The 24,080-nt window shown below is 33.6% G+C and overlaps 1 protein-coding gene and 2 long non-coding RNA genes across 5 annotated transcripts in view; 2 read left to right on the top strand and 1 right to left on the bottom strand.

Moving 5' to 3' along the window:
• LOC124455229 overlaps positions 1-24,080 on the bottom strand; it is a 118,933-nt gene that overhangs the window by 1,269 nt on the left and 93,584 nt on the right. The window lies entirely within an intron of this gene.
• Positions 366-2,859, top strand: LOC124455233. 2 transcript variants are annotated; one of them, XR_006951778.1, is made up of 4 exons: positions 372-433; positions 948-990; positions 1,550-1,657; positions 2,774-2,859. It is a non-coding gene; the product is annotated as an uncharacterized LOC124455233 (long non-coding RNA). The 2 variants fall into 2 exon arrangements; XR_006951779.1 differs by lacking the exon at positions 948-990 and having other exon boundaries at positions 366-433.
• LOC124455237 lies at positions 3,616-4,005 on the top strand. Its single transcript, XR_006951783.1, has 3 exons — positions 3,616-3,779; positions 3,867-3,910; positions 3,981-4,005. It is a non-coding gene; the product is annotated as an uncharacterized LOC124455237 (long non-coding RNA).

The following is a 24,080-nucleotide window of genomic DNA, read 5'->3' as shown; positions in this document are numbered from 1 at the left end:
CAATGAAATAAAAACTATAATTCTCTTATCAATTTCAACGACCATTATTTTACTCTACTTATTTTCAATCATTTTTGGTGTAATCCTTGTGAAGTATGTAAATTCTTTCTCAGTTTATTTGACAGGCGCAATTATGATGCAGAAAACATTTACAATAGGTACAATGCATGCATTATTCTTTCTTGGCCATGTACGTATATACAGGATCTTGCTGGATAATTTGGTGAAATAAATTTTATATTCACTTCACCATTCTTCTAATTTATTACAACATTGATCCTCGCGTTTAAGTTGCGCTACTCCAGGCCAATGAATCAGATATAAATCTAAATATTCGTATCCGATGTTTTCTATTGCTCGTAAACAAGCTTGAAAACATTGTTACCAAAATATGGTCTTAAAAGATCTGACATATTCATAACTAGCAAGCTTGGTGAGTGTCGAAAATATTGTCAATGATCGAAATATTTCTCTCTCCATTGGGAAAGAAATGTACCCTGACGCGCTGGTCGCTTGTAGCACTTGTGATGTACATATTGCTGTCGGTGTGGCGATCTGAGAGACTGAGAATATTAAAACATTCAGAAATCAACCGAAAAAATAGGTGTATAATGTTTGTAAGTATTAGGACTATATAATGCGTTATTACTGTGGAGTGTACGGAATACAATCTCAGTATAATGGCTAACTCAGACCGCCACACCCGGACCAGTTTGAGATATTATTTCACCTTCACATTTTGTTGGTCTGTCTAGGACAATTTGTGATGTCGTGTTTTTTTCGTGATACAAAATTTTTCAGCAAGGCTTTTTCATTTTGCGATTGGATGCAGATGTATGAAATTTTGATATAGCGAATCAGTTGAATTATTGTTCTCCTATAGGCAATTTTCAATTTGCATGTTATGTCATAGCAAAACCGCTCTGCATTAAGTCTGTTTTTTGCAGTAATTGGTGAAGAGAGGACACGTATTCCTTAATAGACAAGACGGTAAGCGTAAATAATTGCAAGGATCTAGGTACAACAATAACTGTAAAACGGGAAGACGGTTTTTTACTTCTGTACGGTAACTGCTCGATGGAAATTCCAATCTGAAGACAGTTTGTTGTAAACATATTTTTATATTTGTTTAAAGTTCTAAATGATCAAGGTCTTGATACTGCGTACAGTGCGTGTTTACGAGCAATAGAAAACATCGGATACGAATATTTAGATTTATATCTGATTCATTGGCCTGTAGCAGCGCAACTTAAACGCAAGGATCAATGTTGTAATCAATTAGAAGAATAGTGAAGTGAATATAAAATTTATTTGACCAAATTATCCAGCAAGATCCTGTGCATACGTACATGGCCAAGAAAGAATAATGCATGCATTGTACCTATTGTAAATGTTTTCTGCATCATAATTGCGCCTGTCAAATAAACTGAGAAAGAATTTACATAGTTCACAAGGATTACACCAAAAATGATTGAAAATAAGTAGAGTAAAATAATGGTCGTTGAAATTGATAAGAGAATTATAGTTTTTATTTCATTGTGTATTATAGACACTGCTTCTGCCTACAAGAATGAAGAAGACATCGGAAAAAGCTTGAAAACATTGTTACCAAAATATGGTCTTAAAAGATCTGACATATTCGTAACTAGCAAGCTTGGTGAGTGTCGAAAATATTGTCAATGATCGAAATATTTCTCTCTCCATTGGGAAAGGAATGTACCCTGACGCGCTGGTCGCTTGTAGCAATTGTGATGTACATATTGCTGTCGGTGTGGCGATCTGAGAGACTGACAATATTAAAACATTCAGAAATCAACCGAAAAAATAGGTGTATAATGTTTGTAAGTATTAGGACTATATAATGCGTTATTACTGTGGAGTGTACGGAATACAATCTCAGTATAATGGCTAACTCAGACCGCCACACCCGGACCAGTTTGAGATATTTTTTCACCTTCACATTTTGTTGGTCTGTCTAGGACAATTTGTGATGTCGTGTTTTTTTCGTGATACAAAATTTTTCAGCAAGGCTTTTTCATTTTGCGAGCGGATGCAGATGTATGAAGTTTTGATATAGCGAATCAGTTGAATCATTTTTCTCCTATAGGCAATTTTCAATTTGCATGTTATGTCATAGCAAAACCGCTCTGCATTAAGTCTGTTTTTTGCAGTAATTGGTGAAGAAAGGACACGTATTCCTTAATAGACAAGACGGTAAGCGTAAATAATTGCAAGGATCTAGGTACAACAATAACTGTAAAACGGGAAGACGGTTTTTTACTTCTGTACGGTAACTGCTCGATGGAAATTCCAATCTGAAGACAGTTTGTTGTAAACATATTTTTATATTTGTTTAAAGTTCTAAATGATCAAGGTCTTGATACTGCGTACAGTGCGTGTTTACGAGCAATAGAAAACATCGGATACGAATATTTAGATTTATATCTGATTCATTGGCCTGGAGTAGCGCAACTTAAACGCGAGGATCAATGTTGTAATAAATTAGAAGAATGGTGAAGTGAATATAAAATTTATTTCACCAAATTATCCAGCAAGATCCTGTATATACGTACATGGCCAAGAAAGAATAATGCATGCATTGTACCTATTGTAAATGTTTTCTGCATCATAATTGCGCCTGTCAAATAAACTGAGAAAGAATTTACATAGTTCACAAGGATTACACCAAAAATGATTGAAAATAAGTAGAGTAAAATAATGGTCGTTGAAATTGATAAGAGAATTATAGTTTTTATTTCATTGTGTATTATAGACACTGCTTCTGCCTACAAGAATGAAGAAGACATCGGAAAAAGCTTGAAAACATTGTTACCAAAATATGGTCTTAAAAGATCTGACATATTCGTAACTAGCAAGCTTGGTGAGTGTCGAAAATATTGTCAATGATCGAAATATTTCTCTCTCCATTGGGAAAGGAATGTACCCTGACGCGCTGGTCGCTTGTAGCACTTGTGATGTACATATTGCTGTCGGTGTGGCGATCTGAGAGACTGACAATATTAAAACATTCAGAAATCAACCGAAAAAATAGGTGTATAATGTTTGTAAGTATTAGGACTATATAATGCGTTATTACTGTGGAGTGTACGGAATACAATCTCAGTATAATGGCTAACTCAGACCGCCACACCCGGACCAGTTTGAGATATTTTTTCACCTTCACATTTTGTTGGTCTGTCTAGGACAATTTGTGATGTCGTGTTTTTTTCGTGATACAAAATTTTTCAGCAAGGCTTTTTCATTTTGCGAGCGGATGCAGATGTATGAAGTTTTGATATAGCGAATCAGTTGAATCATTTTTCTCCTATAGGCAATTTTCAATTTGCATGTTATGTCATAGCAAAACCGCTCTGCATTAAGTCTGTTTTTTGCAGTAATTGGTGAAGAAAGGACACGTATTCCTTAATAGACAAGACGGTAAGCGTAAATAATTGCAAGGATCTAGGTACAACAACTCCAAGTTCTTTTTAATTTTTCGAGCATTTGCTTGCAATACGGCATCTTTTACTTTATATCTGACCGTTACTTTCTTTTTTATTAGTAGTTAAAGTTTCAAGGCGTGTTATTGAAATGGAACCAGATAGTACTTTCAAAGTAAGAAACAAGTTAATGGGAATCATCAAAGCTATTCGTCCCATCGATGTTGCTGTAGTTGTCAGCTCACTTGTCGCTATGTACTTGTTTCGACCGCAAGACGGTTTCCAACTCATGCCTATATGGCAGCTAAAAGAAACTGAATCTGCCGAGCAATCTATCAAGTACTATTAGATATCACTCATTTTCATTTTTAGTTTTATTTTCATCAGTTTCTAAAGCTTTGTGAACGTTTTATTTTAACTCTTTAGGGTTCCACCATTGATAGTTGATTTTGATGGAAACGGTCTTAAAGGTAACTCTATATTCCGAAAGGCTCGCTGTTAAAATTTATTGTACTTGTTTTTATTATTTTTTTCTCACAGAAATCATCATTGTATCTGGTAGTGGAGTAAAAATGTTTTCATTTCATTCGGAAGACTTTGGCGATGAACATGATGCTTCCGAAATGAAAGAAAACAAAAATTACTCCAGTCCTGTGCTCTTCCATCTTCACCAAAAGGTTTTTCTTTTTGGTTTATACGAAGTAAATGTCGAAGGAGCAATAAAATCAATATCTTTTACATAGAAGATATCTTTTACATAGAAGGAATATCTTTTACATAGAAGGAGCAATAAAATCAATATCTTTTACAATATCTTGAACAAGACAGAAGTGTTATATCCTATTGCAATGAACTCAGGCTGTATGTCTCATAGAAATAACATCTGCCCTCAGGTAAATAAATGAACAGCTGGTAATTTTTACATTTGGTGGAATTTGAAACAGAATACCAAACTGAGTAGCAAAAAAATGGAAATTTGTATGTGAATTTTTGATATTGAAATTTAGAGGAAATTGGTGTTGAGGTTTTTCTTGAGACTCTTTAAGAAAGTTGTTGTCCCAGTTATCAACATTGCAAATATATGACAGGTTTTGGCTATCATATGGAATGACTGGTCTGTTACATTATTATCTCATGATATGAAAATATTATGGAAATCCAGACCAATGACATTAAGCCTTGATTCAAACTTACAATTTACGTAAGTGTTGATTATTCAGTATTTTGATCAAAACGATGTGACTCCAGTCAATCATTGTTGCACTTCTTTGGAGTATTTTTGAAATGATTTTGATAGTTTTGATTTATTTTAATTAGAGAGATGGCTGTAAAAGTTTGTTCTGGTGATGAAACCCCATTTGATGATGGGCTTGTAATAGTAAGTGGCGTCCTTCATCTTTCTGGTCATTCATCCAGTGATGTGAAAATGTAAGTTGATTTATATCAAATGATGCAATAAATATTTTGTCTTCATTTTCTTTGACTATTATGACTACACTTTGCAATATTTTTTTTTACTTGCTCTATATTATTGTTATGTGTGAAGAAATTAAAATGAGAATGGTATGTGTCTGAGTGTATTTATTTTTCCTTAGTTTGACATTTTTAATGTATTAGAAAATTTGTGTTCTGTTGTGTACTGATGATGTTGTCTTGTTTAAATAAACATGAAACATATTGTTCCAAAACATTCTACACTTTCAAAACATAAGATTTGGAAATGGGGTTCAATTTCAGCCATACATATGGCTTTGCTTGTTAATGTTGATCATTGTAAGAACTTTGAAGTCTTGACCTAATTATTTATTCAACGGTAACCGAGACAAGGAAAACTGATAATCCTTTTTTGCCATGAAGCCCAGCCCTGTCATGGATGGTTTGAAATAGTCAATGAAAGAGTTATATTGTGAAAGATAGCAAGCATTTAAATTTGTAATGAAAATCCCAATTTGGGTCCATGCTTCCTGATCTCCTGCGACAGGAGAAAAGTATGGTTGATTCAAATTCAAATGATCTTTTTTTGAAACTTTGTACTATTCTTTGATTTATTGTTAAGAAAAGCTTCATGAGAAATGCTTAATAATTGTATTATTTACATTCAAGAAATCATCATCACCCTCAAAGTACACAGGTTACATCAAACAAAACTCCTGAGGAAATCAGTAATGAACAAGCTGGTGTTGAACCGAGAACATTAATAATGATGGACTTCATCATGATATCAATCCTGTAAGTTCATGCATGTCAATAATGATTTTGCTTGCATTTTCTAAACATTTAGGTTAGGATTAAAAGTTTTCCAACGGCATCCACTCGTTGTGAGTTCATTTTAAACTTTATTATGAAAAAGTTTTGCCAACGGCATCCACTCGTTTTTGAGTTCATTTCCTAAACTTTAGGTTATGATAAAAAGTTTTGCCAACGGCATCCACTCGTTTGTGAGTTCATTTCCTAAACTTTAGATTATGAAAGAAAGTTTTGCCAACGGCATCCACTCGTTTGTGAGTTCATTTCCTAAACTTTAGGTTATGAAAGAAAGTTTTGCCAACGGCATCCACTTGTTTGTGAGTTCATTTCCTAAACTTTAGATTATGAAAAAAAGTTTTGCCAACGGCATCCACTCGTTTGTGAGTTCATTTCCTAAACTTTAGATTATGAAAAAAAGTTTTGCCAACGGCATCCACTCGTTTGTGAGTTCATTTCCTAAACTTTAGATTATGATAAAAAGTTTTGCCAACGGCATCCACTCGTTTGTGATATTGCAATGCATTTTAGTTGAGAATCTTTATCCATAAACCCATATCTTTCATTTCAACTGTTCAAAGCGTTTCTTGCGTGGAAGTAAATGTAACATGCTCACTAACATCCCTAGAATTTGACAAAATACATTGGTCATTTTACTACTTATGCATTAAATGGAAATTCTGGAAAAGTGGTGTGGAAACACGAACCTGGAGACTTGGAAACAAGTAAAGAATCTCATCAGGTGGGTGTATTAAAGTAGCTTTTTCTGTTAAAATATCACCCAACCACTCTTAATCATGGAAAATGGTTATAAGCACTTGATATCATAAACTCATTGTTAAACAGACCTTAGTTCAGTGACGTAGCCAGCAAGTTTTAGTCTTGCTGTGTAAATTTCTAAACATTATCTTTGTTCATTTCTTCAGAAATCTGTTGTTTTCATAACAAGTGAACACAGATAAATTAAAACACGAGAAGTAAATAAGCGGGCTGACTACTCCCATGGCTACGCCAGTGCTTTTGTGTAATGGTTTGTGGTTATTGTGCTATTTTGTGTTTCCATTATAGGATCACCGAACTTCACATTTCAAACTTCACCTGCGAAAGAAAGCTGCTCATCGTGGTGAAGTTTACTGGACAAAATACAGCGATTCGTTTCTCGACCATCTTCCTTTCTTTTGGACCCATCCCTCTGAAACTAGTATAACTTTGGCAGAGTTTACAACAGCCAAACCAAAGAAAAGGAAAAGGACAAAAACAGAAGTGTTTATGAACTTTGTTGGAAATGGTGGAATTATTGAAAATAAGACCGCGTCTAGTCAATTGAATTCGGTTGTTATCAGGGGCGGATCTAGGATTTTTCAAACATCAGTCATAAAACGTCGTAGGCGCTCCGCACCTGGGGGGGTCTAAGGCATTCTCCCCTGAGAAATTTTGAATTTCAGAGCTTTGAAAATGCCATTTTCAGTGTTTTAGAGCAATACAAAATGTATTTGTGGGCATCGCTTGCTTAAAAACAACACATTTTGCTTACGTTTTTTTCAAAAAAAAAAAAATGAAGTGAACAATACTTGAATGTTTTGCCAAATATTTAGGCTCAATATCATGCCAAATATATGACTCATTAGCATGTCTAGGAACGTAAAATTTATTTTGCAATAATGCTATTCAAAAACAGATATAGTCTATAAAAATTTCTACCAAGTTGTCAGGCATAGACCCCCCTAGAGACCCCCATTCAAACCTCTATGTAATGAGTTTAGTTAAGTTAGAAATTTGGTACTACAAGTGACAGTTCATAGATATAGAAAATCTCAGACTTCAAACCATGCAAGTTTATTTTAACCCTTTACCCATCTCCACATCAGTGCCAGCAAATTCACCTTTTGAGAAAAAACTCAAAATTTCTTTCTGCCAAAGGTTAAGCAAAAATTATCAGAGTGAAAATTTGCAGTTAAGGACAGCTTAATGCCATAAATGTTTATTAGGCATTTCACTAGACTATTATCTCCTGTAAGTATATGCAAGGTGTGCTATATAGCAATCACTAGTAGCATTGTATTTGCAAATACAAACAGAATGTAACCAACATGTCTTTAATTATATAATTACATGAATGTTAAAATTGGTTCATGTGTCATGCTTACTGGTTATGATAAATATCTTTTCATATGATCAAAGCTTGTTTAAATGTAAATCAGAAATAATTTAGTTTAGAAATTGTAATGATCATCAGAAAAATTACCTAGTGATCATGAAAAATACTTTGCTGTTTTGCCAAATTTCAAGGTTTATCTGCATACATAGAAAGACATTTTTACCTAATAGAAAATGCTTTTCATACATCAATAGCCCTATGGAATTTATGGCAAACAATCTGGTATGAGTCGTGGATTAACACACCTTTACATCTCTACATGAGGTGTTCAGTTAGAAAAGGGGACAATATGTGACATGGGACAACATTCCATGTATGTGAAATACTCAGGTTTAATACCATTCCAGTCAAATTGTCAAAATAAAAAGCTTCATGGATCAGAAGACTCAAAATCACAGGCTATAGTAAACAACTTTTCATGTAATCAATGTTAGTTTTCTCATATCTTAAACAATATGTAGTATAACTGTCCAATGATTGAATAATCAATGATCATAAACTGAAAAGCCCCAAACATTTGTTTATGATAAAGTAAATAATAGTATGGCGCCTTATGGCTATAGATTTTTTGTCCATTGAAATATATTTGCAGGAATGTAGGACTTCGCTGCCGTATAACGGCCACGATTCCCCAAGCACTAAAGAAATCATAGCTAAAAGTCCTTCGTCAACAACAATTTTAGAAGCATCGATCTGCTTACCATACGCCATATTGACATAAATCGCATCACACACTCGCATAATTGACTTTGATATATTACATTCATGCATACACTTCACTTGTCCTTTACTTACGATTTTGGATGTAAATTTCTGCTGATAAAACTCAAAACAATGTTGGCTTTCTTTTGAACATCAATGACTGAAATGTCGCTCGCGAGATCGTCTTTGCCAAGCATTTAAAATTTATCCATAAATTTCCACCCTCTTGAAAAAATTCACATTTTGGACAGCAGCATTCATGTCAATATATGAATTTGTAAAAGATTTCCATAAATTCCATCTGATTGTAGTTTAGTTTCTATCATGCTTATAAAAATTACTATGAAACGATCAAACATTCAATTCAGACAGTGAGCTTGACTATGTTAATTCAGTTGGCTATCAGTCGAAATCGTCAAACCAATCACAATAAAGCAAAAATTCAAATGAACCAATTGTAAGATAGCAATTGGACTCCCTTATACGTCCGGCCACCCTTATTATCAGTCGAGACCATTCCAGACTGTCCACTGATCTGGCTATAGACCAATAAAATAAGCGTTTTTGACGTTCATAGACTCCTTTATCCGTCGAACCAGTCAAGCCACCCCGCTTATCAGTCGGTTATTCCAGGTCAATTAAAATTCAACTGATCTGGTTACCAACGAGATATTCATTGGATTAGTCATTAGTTTTCAATAATAAATAATGCAGGATTTTTATCACGAAGTAAATGCGATAAGAAAATAAGAATAATTAATGTTTTTAATTAATATGAATAGGTAATTTTTGAATTTCAAACATCAGTCGCGCGACGGATTTGACATACTCTAGATCCGCCCCTGGTTGTTATTAAGCACAGCAGAGGAATTGATGTCCTGAATTTGGAAAATGGTGAACCGTTATCTTCGTTGCAATTCGACTCTAAGTCTTCACGTTTGCCGATGTTAATGGTGATGAAACTATTGACTTGATCAAGTTTTATTTACAAGACGAGAATGACAAACATGATTGTTTTTTGGTCGTATCAGATGCGAATACAAAGTCTTCAATTTTGCTTAACTCCTCCGTTTGTTATCCGTCGAGTTTCATCGATTTTTTTGGTATGTTTTATGTGTACAGTTACGTATCTATATGTGTACAGTTATGTATCTTTATGTGTACAGTTATGCGTCTTTTTGTGTACAGTTATGCTTCTTTTTGTGTACAGTTATGCGTCTTTATGTGTGCAATTATGTATCTTTATGTACAGTTATGTATCTTTATGTGTACAGTTATGTATCTTTATGTGTACAGTTATGTATATTTATGTGTACAGTTATGTATCTTTATGTGCACAGTTATGTATCTTTATGTGTACAGTTATGCGTCTTTATGTGTACAGTTATGTATACAGTTATGCGTCTTTATGTGTACAGTTATGCGTCTTTATGTGTACAGTTATGTATCTTTATGTGTAGAGTTATGTATCTTTATGTGTACAGTTATGTAACTTTATGTACAGTTATGTATGCAATGTGAAGCATTCATCTTTTGCTTACATTGACTTGCAGATCGTGTGTCAGAAGCCATTAGAGAATTTGAATCCAAGAAAGTGAAGAAGTTGTCGTGTGTTGTTTGATGGCATTAATCTATGCACTTAAAAAGGTACAATTAATTGACAAGGAAAGTGTACATGAATTGGAAACAAGATTGAAAAAGATTCAAACAAGTGTTGGTGAGAATGCGCTATACTTTGAGTTTGGTGCAATGTTTTTATGGCACACAGTACGTCATGGAAAAGCAAGAGAATATGTTTACAGAATGTTTAAAATGTCCAATGGTTCGAAAGAGGTTTTCTAAACATGCCTTTCACATCATAACCACAATTTAACCTGTCTTCTTTCATATGTACATACAGGGAACTATTTTTACGTGGATGGATTGATCTTACAAGTACACGAGATTCTGCCATTAAGGAATCCATAAAATATTTTGATGAGGCTTTACAGGGGTATGTTAATGTTTTCTCATAAAGACTTTACAATTTTCAATATTTCAATATAATATTTTCCAACTTCAGAGAACATTGATGCATTGTTTGGGAATGTATGTAAAGTACACAATGCACATAGAAAACATACATTCCATTTCGTCATGTCGTGTTTTTCATTTCTCTTTCAAGGCTGCATACCTTGTAAAGAAGAGTAATTTTACTTTGGCACTGGAATTTATTAATAAAGTAAGTTGTTTATTGTGAAATATCTATGCATTTTAAATGCATTTAAGAAATAAAAGATGTTTACTTTGTTTGCATCGGCTCATGCAAACCAAGGAGTGTTGGGAATAAGTTATGTTATTTTGAATGTCCTACTGACAGAGAAACAAATTCTCCTTAGTTGTTATAATTTCGTTAACCAATAGGTTTTGTTGTAAAGGGGTTGAAGAGAGAGTCTGAGTGAGCGAGCAATATATGTATGCGATAAACATTGCCAGGGAATAAAATATTCAAAAGCTTGAGTTGTTGCATCTATTCGACATAGTCAAAAGGAATATTGCCTGGGCGACGGGCAAGATTCACAAAAGGAGATCTTTGGGCTAACTATAGAGCTGATCAGTGCAATCCCAAGGTCAAAGGATGCCCCAGCTCTATAGTTCTCAGTCCCAAACATGTCAGAGGTCTGCATAAGTCGGTGCAAGCACAAAAAACATTTTTAATTTCTTTTATAAGACAACAAAAATGCAAAACAGACAAATGAACACAAACATTTCAATTTTTCACTAAAATATATTCGCAATTGATTCGCAAATTCTCTTTTATTGATTGATTCTTTTCATTGGTTGAGCTCAGATCAGTTTTCATTGGCTAATTCAAGCACAGCTATAGACCAATCAGCGCACATGTTTTAAGGCTTTTATTTTATAATCTATGTTGTTTTACACAAGCACATACATATTTTTGGTAAGGTGGTGAGAGTATGGAAGTACATTGAGTTATGTTTCAAACACTCAAAAAATTTATGAAGTTAGCTATTGGCAATTGAATTGAAGGGCAGCATTGATTGAAATAAAATTTGTTCGGTGTCGTAGCTAACTGGCAAGTTTTAGTATTGCAATTCTATGATTGTATTGCAATAGTATTGAAACGATCATACATATGATCATTGAACGGAATAGTGTAAAATAATTTTCTACTTAAGGTGGTTGTATGTTTTCCTGATTTTGAGCCTGCACTTATTGAAAAGATTAAAATTCAACTTGCTTTACAAGATTGGGAACAAACTATGGACGTTGCTCAAAGGTGATCTAGAATCTTTTTACAACGTATATTTGCGTTATAGAAACCAACATAACCATTGTTAGAATCTTGAATAACGTACGTACGGGTTATAAAAAGTGACTTTTTCGAAATTCAGCATTAATGTTTAAATCAAAATTCAACGTAAACATAAAATTATGTTAACAAATCTGAGAAGGATTGATTGGGACTACTGCAGTTTAGTGGACAACTTTACTCATGTTGAAATATTCGTGTTAAAATCAAGCAAAACGTCCTTTGAACTTTTGACGTAGGAAGCGACTTTGCTATTTTCTTATAGTTTAAACTTTACTCATGTTGAAATATTCGTGTCAAAATCCAGCAAAACGTCTGTTGAACTTTTGACGTAGGAAACGACTTTGCTTTTTCTTATAGTTTAAACTTTACTCGTGTTGAAATATTCGTGTCAAAATCCAGCAAAACGTACGTTGAACTTTTGACGTAGGTAGCGACTTTGCTTTTTCTTATAGTTTAAACTTTACTCATGTTGAAATATTCGTGTTAAAATCCAGCAAAACGTCTGTTGAACTTTTGACGTGGGAAGCGACTTTGCTTTTTCTTATAGTTTAAACTTTACTCATGTTGAAATATTCGTGTTAAAATCCAGCAAAACGTACGTTGAACTTTTGACGTAGGTAGCGACTTTGCTTTTCTTATAGTTTAAACTTTACTCATGTTGAAATATTCGTGTTAAAATCCAGCAAAACGTCTGTTGAACTTTTGACGTGGGAAGCGACTTTGCTTTTTCTTATAGTTTAAACTTTACTCATGTTGAAATATTCGTGTTAAAATCCAGCAAAACGTCTGTTGAACGTTTGACGTAGGAAACGACTTTGCTTTTTCTTATAGTTTAAACTTTACTCATGTTGAAATATTTGTGTTAAAATCCAGCAAAACGTCTGTTGAACTTTTGACGTAGGAAACGACTTTGCTTTTTCTTACAGTGTAAACTTTACTCATGTTGAAATATTCGTGTCAAAATCCAGCAAAACGTCCATTGAACTTTTGACGTAGGTAACGACTTTGCTATTTTCTTATAGTTTAAACTTTACTCATGTTGAAATATTCGTGTTAAAATCCAGCAAAACGTACGTTGAACTTTTGACGTAGGTAACGACTTTGCTTTTTCTTATAGTTTAAACTTTACTCATGTTGAAATATTCGTGTCAAAATCCAGCAAAACGTCCGTTGAACTTTTGACGTAGGAAACGACTTTGCTTTTTCTTATAGTTTAAACTTTACTCATGTTGAAATATTCGTGTTAAAATCCAGCAAAACGTCCGTTGAACTTTTGACGTGGGAAGCGACTTTGCTTTTTTTTATAGTTTAAACTTTACTCATGTTGAAATATTTGTGTTAAAATCCAGAAAAAACGAAGTCAATCACATATTTTGTTCCGATAAATTAAAGTGATTAATGTGTACCAATGAGACTTTAGAATACACAAACCTAGCGATGAATCGTCCTCGTAAAACAGCATAAATTTTTTTGTAGATGCTATTTCCTCTGTTTGCTCAAATGGATTATATTCATGCAGAAAAGAGGGAGGACCGTGAGGCCGATAGAGACATATGGTAATTTCTAAGTGTTAAATTTATCGATGTAACAATGGAAATGAAATAGTGGCGGGAGGGGGGGAGAGTGAACTGTGCGCACATAGTATTGTTGAAGGTTTCCTGGCTTGTGTGTATTGCGTTGGTGTTTTGAACTCCTGATTTTACATAAAATTTATTCTGTGATGAAATGCATTTTCACTCGAGCTCCTAATCCTAATAGATTTTTGAATCGAAGTTGAAATCCTTTTCTTTATGTAGGAGTAACCTTAAAATTTCCATGGGTGAAATATTACACCATTTGTTCATCATTAGAGAACATAGAATTTAATTGAATGCCCGATGTTTTTTTAAAGATGAGCAAATGGTGTGCAGATTATACTGATCTTTATAAAATCATATTTGCAACCCATTTTAATCCGAACCATTAATCGCCACTATTCTCTACGTCATTCTCTACTTCAATTTGATTTCAAGCACGCTGATTCTTTCCCTCCTTTGCGACTTCTTGAAGAATTTGGAGACAAGCCAGCAGCTAATGATTCAAGGAAGAGGATTGAACGTTGTCAGTTTCTTATTGGAGAAGGTATTTTTGCATGATGTATGTAACGTGCTGTTATTTTGTATTTGCTCCATTTAGAAGCTTGCTGCTGTTGCTTCCCATCGCCAAAGTACGGATGCTTAAAACTATGTTCACCTCAAATGCCATACTAAGTTTGTAGAGCCTCCATTGTGGGAAATAAAACACAGAAAAACTAAATGTATTAGCTGATTATAAAGTCAGTTTTCATCAATAAAAACGTCATCTTTTAGTGCGCTGACGTTGCCATACTTACAGAAGAAGCCTCGGATTATTTACTGTCATTAACAAGGTATAACATACTTCACAACAATATTATTTTAGTGCACGAAAGCACGAAACTTGAAAACGTCCACTCTTTCATTGTGTCGATTTCGTTCACTCCTCAAAAGTAACGATACGTAATATTTTCTTAAGGTTTTTACTTTTGCAACCGAGAAAAAGCCCCCTGATTGGCACATTGCTTACCAATATAATATTCAATGCTAAATTGTGGATAAACACACCGTTTAAGGTATAACGTAAAGACCGTTAATCTAACATAAGATTTAATTGATTCATATCGACTAAACTTTATTTTACCAACCTTCACTCCGTTTTACCAACCTTCACTCCGTTTTGCCAACATTCGCTCCGTTTGAGAAGTTTTTCATTTTCATTATAGGTTCATCTTCACTTGTTTAGTGTATTTGCTACGGATCTCATCACCAATCCTGGTTGTCCAGATCTGATGCGTCGGGAGGTCGGAGTAAATATGTTCATCGACTTGTTGCGCACGCACTACTGGGTGGTTCCACCTGAAAACATCCCGATACCAGATTAAAAAAAATTGCACAGCACTCTGTAGTGTCAACAAGATGGGACTTTACCAATGTAATTTGAAATTTTACCAATGTAGGATTAGGTGTGGTAAATGGGGTGATAGAGTGTAAAGTGATTAATGTATGCATTAGAAAGGGGAGAAGTCAAAATTGATGTTAGATTTTTATTTTTTATCTTATAGATCATGATGAGCTTGAAACTCCATACACCAAATATAACTTTGAGGTAGACTAATTTGTGCCACATTACATACTGCTAGGTTTGTTTTTTTATGGACTTGCTTTATTTATTTCATGTAACAGACATTTTGTAAGCCGTGACTTAAATCTGTATTGTGATTATTTATATCAAATTGTTTGATTATAGTTAGAAAGTATTCAAATGCTTTAGCAGATTGAAAATAGATACTTCTGTTAAGGGGGTGGTGTTTTAAAGATGTACATTTACAGTTATACTTCTACAGTCAGGGATGTAGGTGTGCTTTCAGGAAAGTGCCCTGAAAGTTGAGATTTATTTGTTTTTGAAAGAAAGATTTGGTTTAATTTATTTAGCTCAGATGCAGTTTAGAAAAGTTGAGATGATATTTCATATTTTATCAAAAATCAAATAGCTACAAAGTTTGCATCATTTATGTGAATCTTATTTTTTGTCAATTTAGGAAATAGAAAGTTTGCTATTGACCAATGGCAATGATGATGAAAGTACAATGTTGAATGTAAGAAATGGTATTTCTATTTTCTGCCAGTTGTTATTCTAAGAATATTTTATGCATGTAGTGGGAAAAGAGAACTTGAATTAAAACTATAAAGGTTGAGACCAGTATGTTTTATGTTGTGCGACAATATAAACAAAACATTTTCTTTTGTTGCACATTAAAAAACATGTGAGCAGTTGAAACTTTAAAATAACGTTAGATGAAGTAGTGCCAAGTAATCTTTGATCATTTTGCCATGTGATATAACATCGTAGCTATCAGATGGAGGGTAACACAGCTAATATTGTGACAATTCTATTTTTTTAAGCTTTAGTAAAATTTGAGCATTTATAATAGTAGCGAGAGACTTGCCGAGCGGAAATCAAATTCGTATAATAAAATTTAATGTGAAATTAGAAGAGGTTTAGTGGAATGGAACTTCCTTGCACGTTAAGTGAAGGCTTTTATTTATTGATTAGAAGGCTCTCATGAATGGAGATTATTTTAAAGTCGTCTAAGTTAGGGGTGTGTCCAGTTGCGTTAATGTGAGCAAAATGCTCGATAACGCAGGGTGGGAAACTTGGTTGCCTACAAGGGGGGGATATTGCCAAATGCTCCGAAAATCTGGTGTGTAGATGAAGTGTGGTTTGACCACATACGAAGCGTAGCAGCTTCAGCACTTGGAGAAATAGACTACACCAGATCTCAGAGGTTTGGGAATTTTGTCCTCAAAGGGAACGTATCTCTTCTTTCTTCCCCAGTGCATTAACATTTATTTTAGAACTATTGGGTTAGTGCTCTTTACTTAAAACAGTTCTTTTAAGAACTATCAACTTATTATATTACTTTTACCATTATATTATATTACCATTATATTATATTTATATTATTTTAAAAACGGTATCTCTATCAATTCTTTGAATTATTCCGTTTTGCAGTGTCAAATTGTAGTGTGCATTCTTTTTTGCTTACTAGTGGCAGTGAAAATTATTGCTTAAAGTAATTATAAGTCCTTGACAAAAACGACGATTTTTTTAAGAGCAAACATGTTTCGACATTATCAGAATGCCATCTTCAGTGCAGAGTGGTTAGTGTTAAGTAATATGATACGTAATATGATATGAATAAATTAATTACAATGAATAGGATTATGATTCAGTTACTAAATATAAAATATTTACAAAAAAGGAAAAGAAAAAAAAGTATTAAGAACTTATAACAAAAAATATTATTAAAAAGTAAATATAGTGTTGTAGTGGTGAACTTGGATATTTAAATCGGGATTAGTTTTATTAATGTGTAGAGCTTCCTTGATTTTGAGTGAGAAAGTGGATTGATCAGTGTCGATGATTTTAAAACAGGAAGGTGAGAATTTGTTTTTACATGAAGGAGAGGCTTGAAGATGTTTGTAGATAGTGGAGTTTTTGTCTGTGTGAGTATGTTCCTTTATCCTGGTAGATAATTGAAGTTACACCAATATAGCGGGAATTACATCCCGCACATGAAAATTGATAAACTACCATAGATTTGGAAAGTTCGGGAAGTGGGTCTTTAAATGAAAATAAAGATTTTATTTTAAAAGGTGTGAAAATAAGTTTAACGTCAATGTCAGTGCAGTAGCGTTTAATGATTTGTGTGAGTTTGCGTTGTGTGTGTCGTGAGTAATCACCTATGTAAGGTAGTTTGAAATAACGTTTATTGTCAGGTTGTTGTATATCGTTAGTGTTAGTTGTGGCGTTAGATGAGTCAGTGCTTATCTTGTTGTCCAAATAGTGTTGTATAGTGTTGTTGATGAAATGAAAAGGAAAAGAATTACGTTGGAGAGTGAATATTAGTTTCTTTAAATCACGTTGAAAGCCTATGTCCGTGTTGTTAAGTTTCCGTGCTCTGTCGGTCAGTGTTCGTATCAGTCCAATTTTGTAATTTAATGGTGTGAAACTAAAAAAGTTAGTCAGTAGTCCTGTATATGTTGGTTTGTGGTACGTAGAGGTCATACAGTTTTCATGTCATTTAGTTAGTAAGATGTCAAGAAAGGGTAACTGATTGTCTTCTTCGGTTTCGTATGTAAAGTTTATGTTTTGATGTTGTTTGTTGATGTATTCGTAAAAGAGTAATGCTTCGTCTTTGTTATGAAAAATACAAAAAATGTCGTCAACGTATCTGCGGTAAAATAAAGGTTTGTTGTTGCCGTAGTTATTTAACCAGTTTCGTTCGTGAAAACCCATGAAAATGTTGGCTAGAATGGGTGCCAAGGGTGAGCCCATACTTACCCCGTCAATTTGGTCGTAGTACTTACCGTTAAATAAAAAATGAGTCTCGGCCGTAGCGATGTTAAACAATAGTTTTAGTTCTGTTCTGTTCATTTTGAATGTAGGGTTGTTGGTAAAAATTAAATCAATAGCAATGTCTATGGTTTCGGTCAGTGGTATGTTGGTAAAAAGCTTTCAACGTCAAAAGAAATAAAGAATTTGTCATGTGGAGCGTTAGTGTTAAAAGATAAAAAATCATCGGCAAAACTAAAAGAATCTTTAGCAGAATGGTCATTAGGTATTAGGGGTTGGAGTAAAGAGCTGAGGTATTTGGCTAATTTGTAGTTATATGAATTGATTAAAGAATTTATACCTTTTTACCAACATACCACTGACCGAAACCATAGACATTGCTATTGATTTAATTTTTACCAACAACCCTACATTCAAAATGAACAGAACAGAACTAAAACTATTGTTTAACATCGCTACGGCCGAGACTCATTTTTTATTTAACGGTAAGTACTACGACCAAATTGACGGGGTAAGTATGGGCTCACCCTTGGCACCCATTCTAGCCAACATTTTCATGGGTTTTCACGAACGAAACTGGTTAAATAACTACGGCAACAACAAACCTTTATTTTACCGCAGATACGTTGACGACATTTTTTGTATTTTTCATAACAAAGACGAAGCATTACTCTTTTACGAATACATCAACAAACAACATCAAAACATAAACTTTACATACGAAACCGAAGAAGACAATCAGTTACCCTTTCTTGACATCTTACTAACTAAATGACATGAAAACTGTATGACCTCTACGTACCACAAACCAACATATACAGGACTACTGACTAACTTTTTTAGTTTCACACCATTAAATTACAAAATTGGACTGATACGAACACTGACCGACAGAGCACGGAAACTTAACAACACGGACATAGGCTTTCAACGTGATTTAAAGAAACTAATATTCACTCTCCAACGTAATTCTTTTCCTTTTCATTTCATCAACAACACTATACAACACTATTTGGACAACAAGATAAGCACTGACTCATCTAACGCCACAACTAACACTAACGATATACAACAACCTGACAATAAACGTTATTTCAAACTACCTTACACAGGTGATTACTCACGACACACACAACGCAAACTCACACAAATCATTAAACGCTACTGCACTGACATTGACGTTAAACTTATTTTCACACCTTTTAAAATAAAATCTTTATTTTCATTTAAAGACCCACTTCCCGAACTTTCCAAATCTATGGTAGTTTATCAATTTTCATGTGCGGGATGTAATTCCCGCTATATTGGTGAAACTTCTCGCCAATTATCTACCAGGATAAAGGAACATACTCACACAGACAAAAACTCCACTATCTACAAACATCTTCAAGCCTCTCCTTCATGTAAAAACAAATTCTCACCTTCCTGTTTTAAAATCATCGACACTGATCAATCCACTTTCTCACTCAAAATCAAGGAAGCTCTACACATTAATAAAACTAATCCCGATTTAAATATCCAAGTTCACCACTACAACACTATATTTACTTTATAATAATATTTTTTGTTATAAGTTCTTAATACTTATTTTTCTTTTCCTTTTTTGTAATATATTTAATATTTAGTAACTGAATCATAATCCTATTCATTGTAATTAATTTATTCATATCATATTACGTATCATATTACTTAACACTAACCACTCTGCACTGAAGATGGCATTCTGATAATGTCGAAACATGTTTGCTCTCAAAAAAATCGTCGTTTTTCTCAAGTGTTTTTTAAAATTGCTGCTAATTAGAAATTATAATTATAAGTCCGTAAGTTAAAAAGTTTTCTAGAACATTTTCTAAAGAATTTTTACCAAATCAGAATATCGTCAACATTGGCTTGCTTCCGTAATCCGTGTGGTTTTTCTGATATTTAAAATGTAGCTACATTACATGATAATGTTGTAAAAGTTGCTTATTAAAAATAAATTATTTCAATCTAAAAGAAGAGAGCATAAGCTAATTCAAATTTTTAATAAGTTAAAGTTAACAAAAATATGATGTTCATTTGAAGGCAATCATAATGTATTATGCAAACAACAGAGGCCGGTTGCACAAAGGCTGAATAGCTTTGCATTAGATAGCAAATATTTTTAAACTTTCAAAAAATCTCTTATGAAAGAAAATTATACGATTTTAACTGTTCAATCACTGAAATAAAATATTGTTTCGAAGATTACCAAATTTTTTGTCGCAACAAAACTATAAACACCATTTCTACAAGTTTGAAATATTTTGCTATCCATTGAATAACGCTATGCAGGCTTTGTAAACCGTTCGTGACTAAAACACCACACGAGTACGTACGAGTACATACGAGTACATACGAGTACATACGAGTAACATACGAGTACATACGAGTAACATACAAGTACATACGAGTAACATACAAGTACATACGAGTAACATACGAGTACATACGAGTGACATACGACTATTTTCTGGTCAACAAATGAGAAAAAACACAATTTCTTCAATACATTGATATTTGCGTTTATTTTTCCTTGTATTTGTGTGGACCTTGAGGCAACCATTTGATGGATTTAAATGCTGAAAAGGTATTTTACTTTCATACTACATTCATTTGTATGTTTTAGTTGAATTTGTTATAGATATTTTGTCGATGCGATTTGCCAGTATTTGAGCGCTTTTTGACACACTTTCACCTAGGAAATACATATTTATGAAAGCGACTAGATAAACAACGTATAAATAATGCTGGCAAATCGCATCGACAAAATATCTATAACAAATTCAACTAAAACATACAAATGAATGTAGTATGAAAGTAAAATACCTTTTCAGCATTTAAATCCATCAAATGGCTCCCCTAAAGTCCACACAAATACAAGGAAAAATAAACGCAAATATCAATGTATTGAAGAAATTGTGTTTTTTCTCATTTGTTGACCAGTATATAGTCGTATGTCACTCGTATGTACTCGTATGCTACTCGTAAGTACTTGTATGATACTCGTATGTACTTGTATGTTACTCGTATGTACTCGCATGTTACTCGTATGTACTCGTATGTACTCGTGTGGTGTTTTAGTCACGATCTTGTAAACCAGCCCCTGAATTATAATAATTCTAGAATGAATATTATGCAAGCAAATTTTGTTATACTAGGTTCCATTGAGGCCCTCTCACCGACAATCCAGCAATCAAATGTCTTTGCCTCTACAAACGGTAACAAAGTTTTTCAAGTTTACTTTTTTGCGTTTTGCCAATGTTCAGCCCATAGTTTAAAGTATAGCTACCAAAGTATACTATGTTCATAATAATAAAAACATATTGCGAAGAAAAAAGAACTGTTGATCGAGTTGCTGTTGTTTTAGTTTCCAGTTGTACTTGAATTGAATATTACTGTTACTGCTGCCACGCATCAGCGTGGCAGCACACTAATCTTGACATGTCTCGGCCCATTCCTCTACTCGACCTATATAGAGGTAAAATCTCGATTTGTGTCGTTCTGTCTGTTAACATTTCCGGGGGGGATTTTTACGGAATGAGGGGGGAAGAACAATCACAATAAGGTAGAACCTTTCGGAACTCCTGTCAGTTTCTCTTTGATTTTAAATGTCCGGAATCCGAATAGATATGCGGCCTAAACAACGTTATACAGTAGATACCAAAATCGAGTGATTACCGACATCAATTACACATATCTCGTTTGGCGAAAAACACATGAAATGGATTCACCGTGCCGTATTTAGCCAGCTCGGTTCACATATTTTATCTTGCACTCTATGATCGCACGGTGAGAAAAATGTCGTGTAAGCATATATTTAATTTGTTCGAGCTTTTATTATTACTTGAAATATCGGTGTGGATTTAACAAAACGTCAAAAATAATTTAAACGCATGGTGCGAGTCAACCATGAAATATGAATTATGAATACGATGAAACATTTGCCCTTTGCGATAACTTTTCATCATTTTATCGCAGTCGCACAGAATCATCGGAAAAAAGGTTCTATCAAAATATTATAAAGGAAATAATGGAAAAAAAACTACAGTTTTATAATATAGTCCGCTTCTACGTTTGTAAACATGCGTTCGATCGATCGTTTGAGTAAACAAAGTATCATACTTTTAATCAAAAAGCAATTTAAAGACTCAAAAGAATCAAAACCATCAAGATATTTAAAAGAATCAAAAAATTGTTTTCGTTCGAAATGGTAATGAATTTATCTTTAAAATTATTTGAAACGTGAAATGAAATAAGATGTAAAGCACGGGAGCTATTTTTCCTCGGAAATCAACCGTCGACTTTCAGAACGCGTGCCTTTGTTTGCATGTATACCAAATAAGGTATGACACGTTTGAAAGGCCCGTTCACTCGATCCGATTTGTCGGATCCGGTTTTGTCAGATCCTAAAAACGGATCGTGTGAGCACATATAAAGTTAGTCTCCGACAGTCGGATCCGTCAATCTAAAAAAGAGGATAGAAATAGCCTAGAATATAATGACTAGCCAAATTAAATATGTTTGAAAAAGACTTGGAAACAAGAAGAAAAGTACGCAATTATATCGATAAATGGACAACACAAATGGCTGCTCTCAAGATTATAAATATCTAAACGTATCTAAATATCAACACAACTATCTGACCGTCTGAACAAGCAATCAAAAGACGGACCCAAAACAATAGGATCTGACAAATCGGAACGTGTAAACAGGCCTTTAGATAGAAAGAAAACTCTACACATGGCGAAATAAACCTTGCCAATGCAAAGCTAAAAGTTAAAGAGACACGCATGTAAAATTTCTTTGTCTATCATTCTAATCACCCAATCATAACGTATGTATGAAACCACCTAGAATGCTGTACACGGAGGTGGCTCCAATGGATGTCACTACGTTCTGAACCCTGCAATTTTTCCAGATAAGGGGTCGGGGCAGCAATCCCCCCTTGCGATAGCAACTTCTAGTTTTAAATAAAGTTTGTGAAGTGAAATGTTTTCTGGAGCATTGTTTCAAGGAATTTTTATCATACTGAATTTGAAATACGAGCAACACCGACTTTTTAGTTAAAGTACCAACAACAAATAATATTTGTTGAGTTGCTGTTCTAGTTTTCAGATCACGTTTAATGCCGTTTTTTTGTGCATTATATCAGCGTTGAGTGTTTTAAGTAGTATACTTTGTGAAATGAAAAGTTTTCTTGAATATTGTTTCATAGAATTTTTATCATACTGAATTTGAAATACGACCAACACCGACTCTTTAGTTAAAGTACCAACAACAAATAATATTTGTTGAGTTGCTGTTCTAGTTTTCAGATCACGTTTAATGCCGTTTTTTTGTGCATTATATCAGCGTTGAGTGTTTTAAGTAGTATACTTTGTGAAATGAAAAGTTTTCTTGAATATTGTTTCATAGAATTTTTATCTTACTGAAGTTAATATACGATTATAATTGACTCTCTATTTCAATTAAGTACCAACAGCAAATTATACAATTGAGTTGTATAAAATTTATTTAATGACTTAAACCATCTCGAAATATGGTTTTCTTTTCATTTGATGGCAGTCTGGCTGTATTTTAAAATAACATAAAATCTTGAAAAGTGTGTCATGGCAAAAGAATTAGAAAAAAAGGAATCCTTTCTTTTGAATCATTTTTTTTAGTTTCCAGATCATCTTTTTCGCGAAAAACGTTGTCAACTAATAAATTGTACTCTGCCACAACAAACGGTAACTTTTTCTATTTTTTTTTGGGGGGGGGGGGGGGGGGTGAAGAGCTTGTCAATGAGTTCATAAAAGATGTTTGGAGTATAGCATGGTTATAAAGATATTGCAGAACCAAAATTAATTCATTAAATTTTGACGTTCAAGTGATTTTAGAGGCACTTGTACGACTAGCCTAATAGAAATGCTAGGACAGTGTACTTACGTTTTTTTTGCGTATACTTTATCTGCTTGTGTTAAAAATAATGGCAGACAAAGCATTTATAAATTTCCAAAGTTGCTTCTTTAATCTAGAGCAGAACAAAGTATATTTTTTACATATTAGAAATGTTTTATTTTGAGTTTCAACTGTTTTACATTATTTGTTGGTCTGGTATTCGAATTATTTCTTCTTTAAATGTAGTGGAGCTACCAAAAACTGTTCTTTAAAACATAATTTGACACCTGTTTCTTGAAGGTGCCTCCAAAAATACAAAAAGTTCAAAAAGATATGATTATACAACAAGCATCGGTTTTATTACTGGCAATGTTGTGGGCGTGGTTTTTCTTGTCGCCATTTTTTC

This window comes from Xenia sp. Carnegie-2017, unplaced genomic scaffold (genome assembly GCF_021976095.1).
Source record: "Xenia sp. Carnegie-2017 unplaced genomic scaffold, XeniaSp_v1 HiC_scaffold_30, whole genome shotgun sequence".
Classification (NCBI taxonomy): domain Eukaryota; kingdom Metazoa; phylum Cnidaria; class Anthozoa; order Malacalcyonacea; family Xeniidae; genus Xenia; species Xenia sp. Carnegie-2017.
Note: the sequence above shows the minus strand (reverse complement) of the source record. Positions and strands in the feature narration are given on the sequence as shown.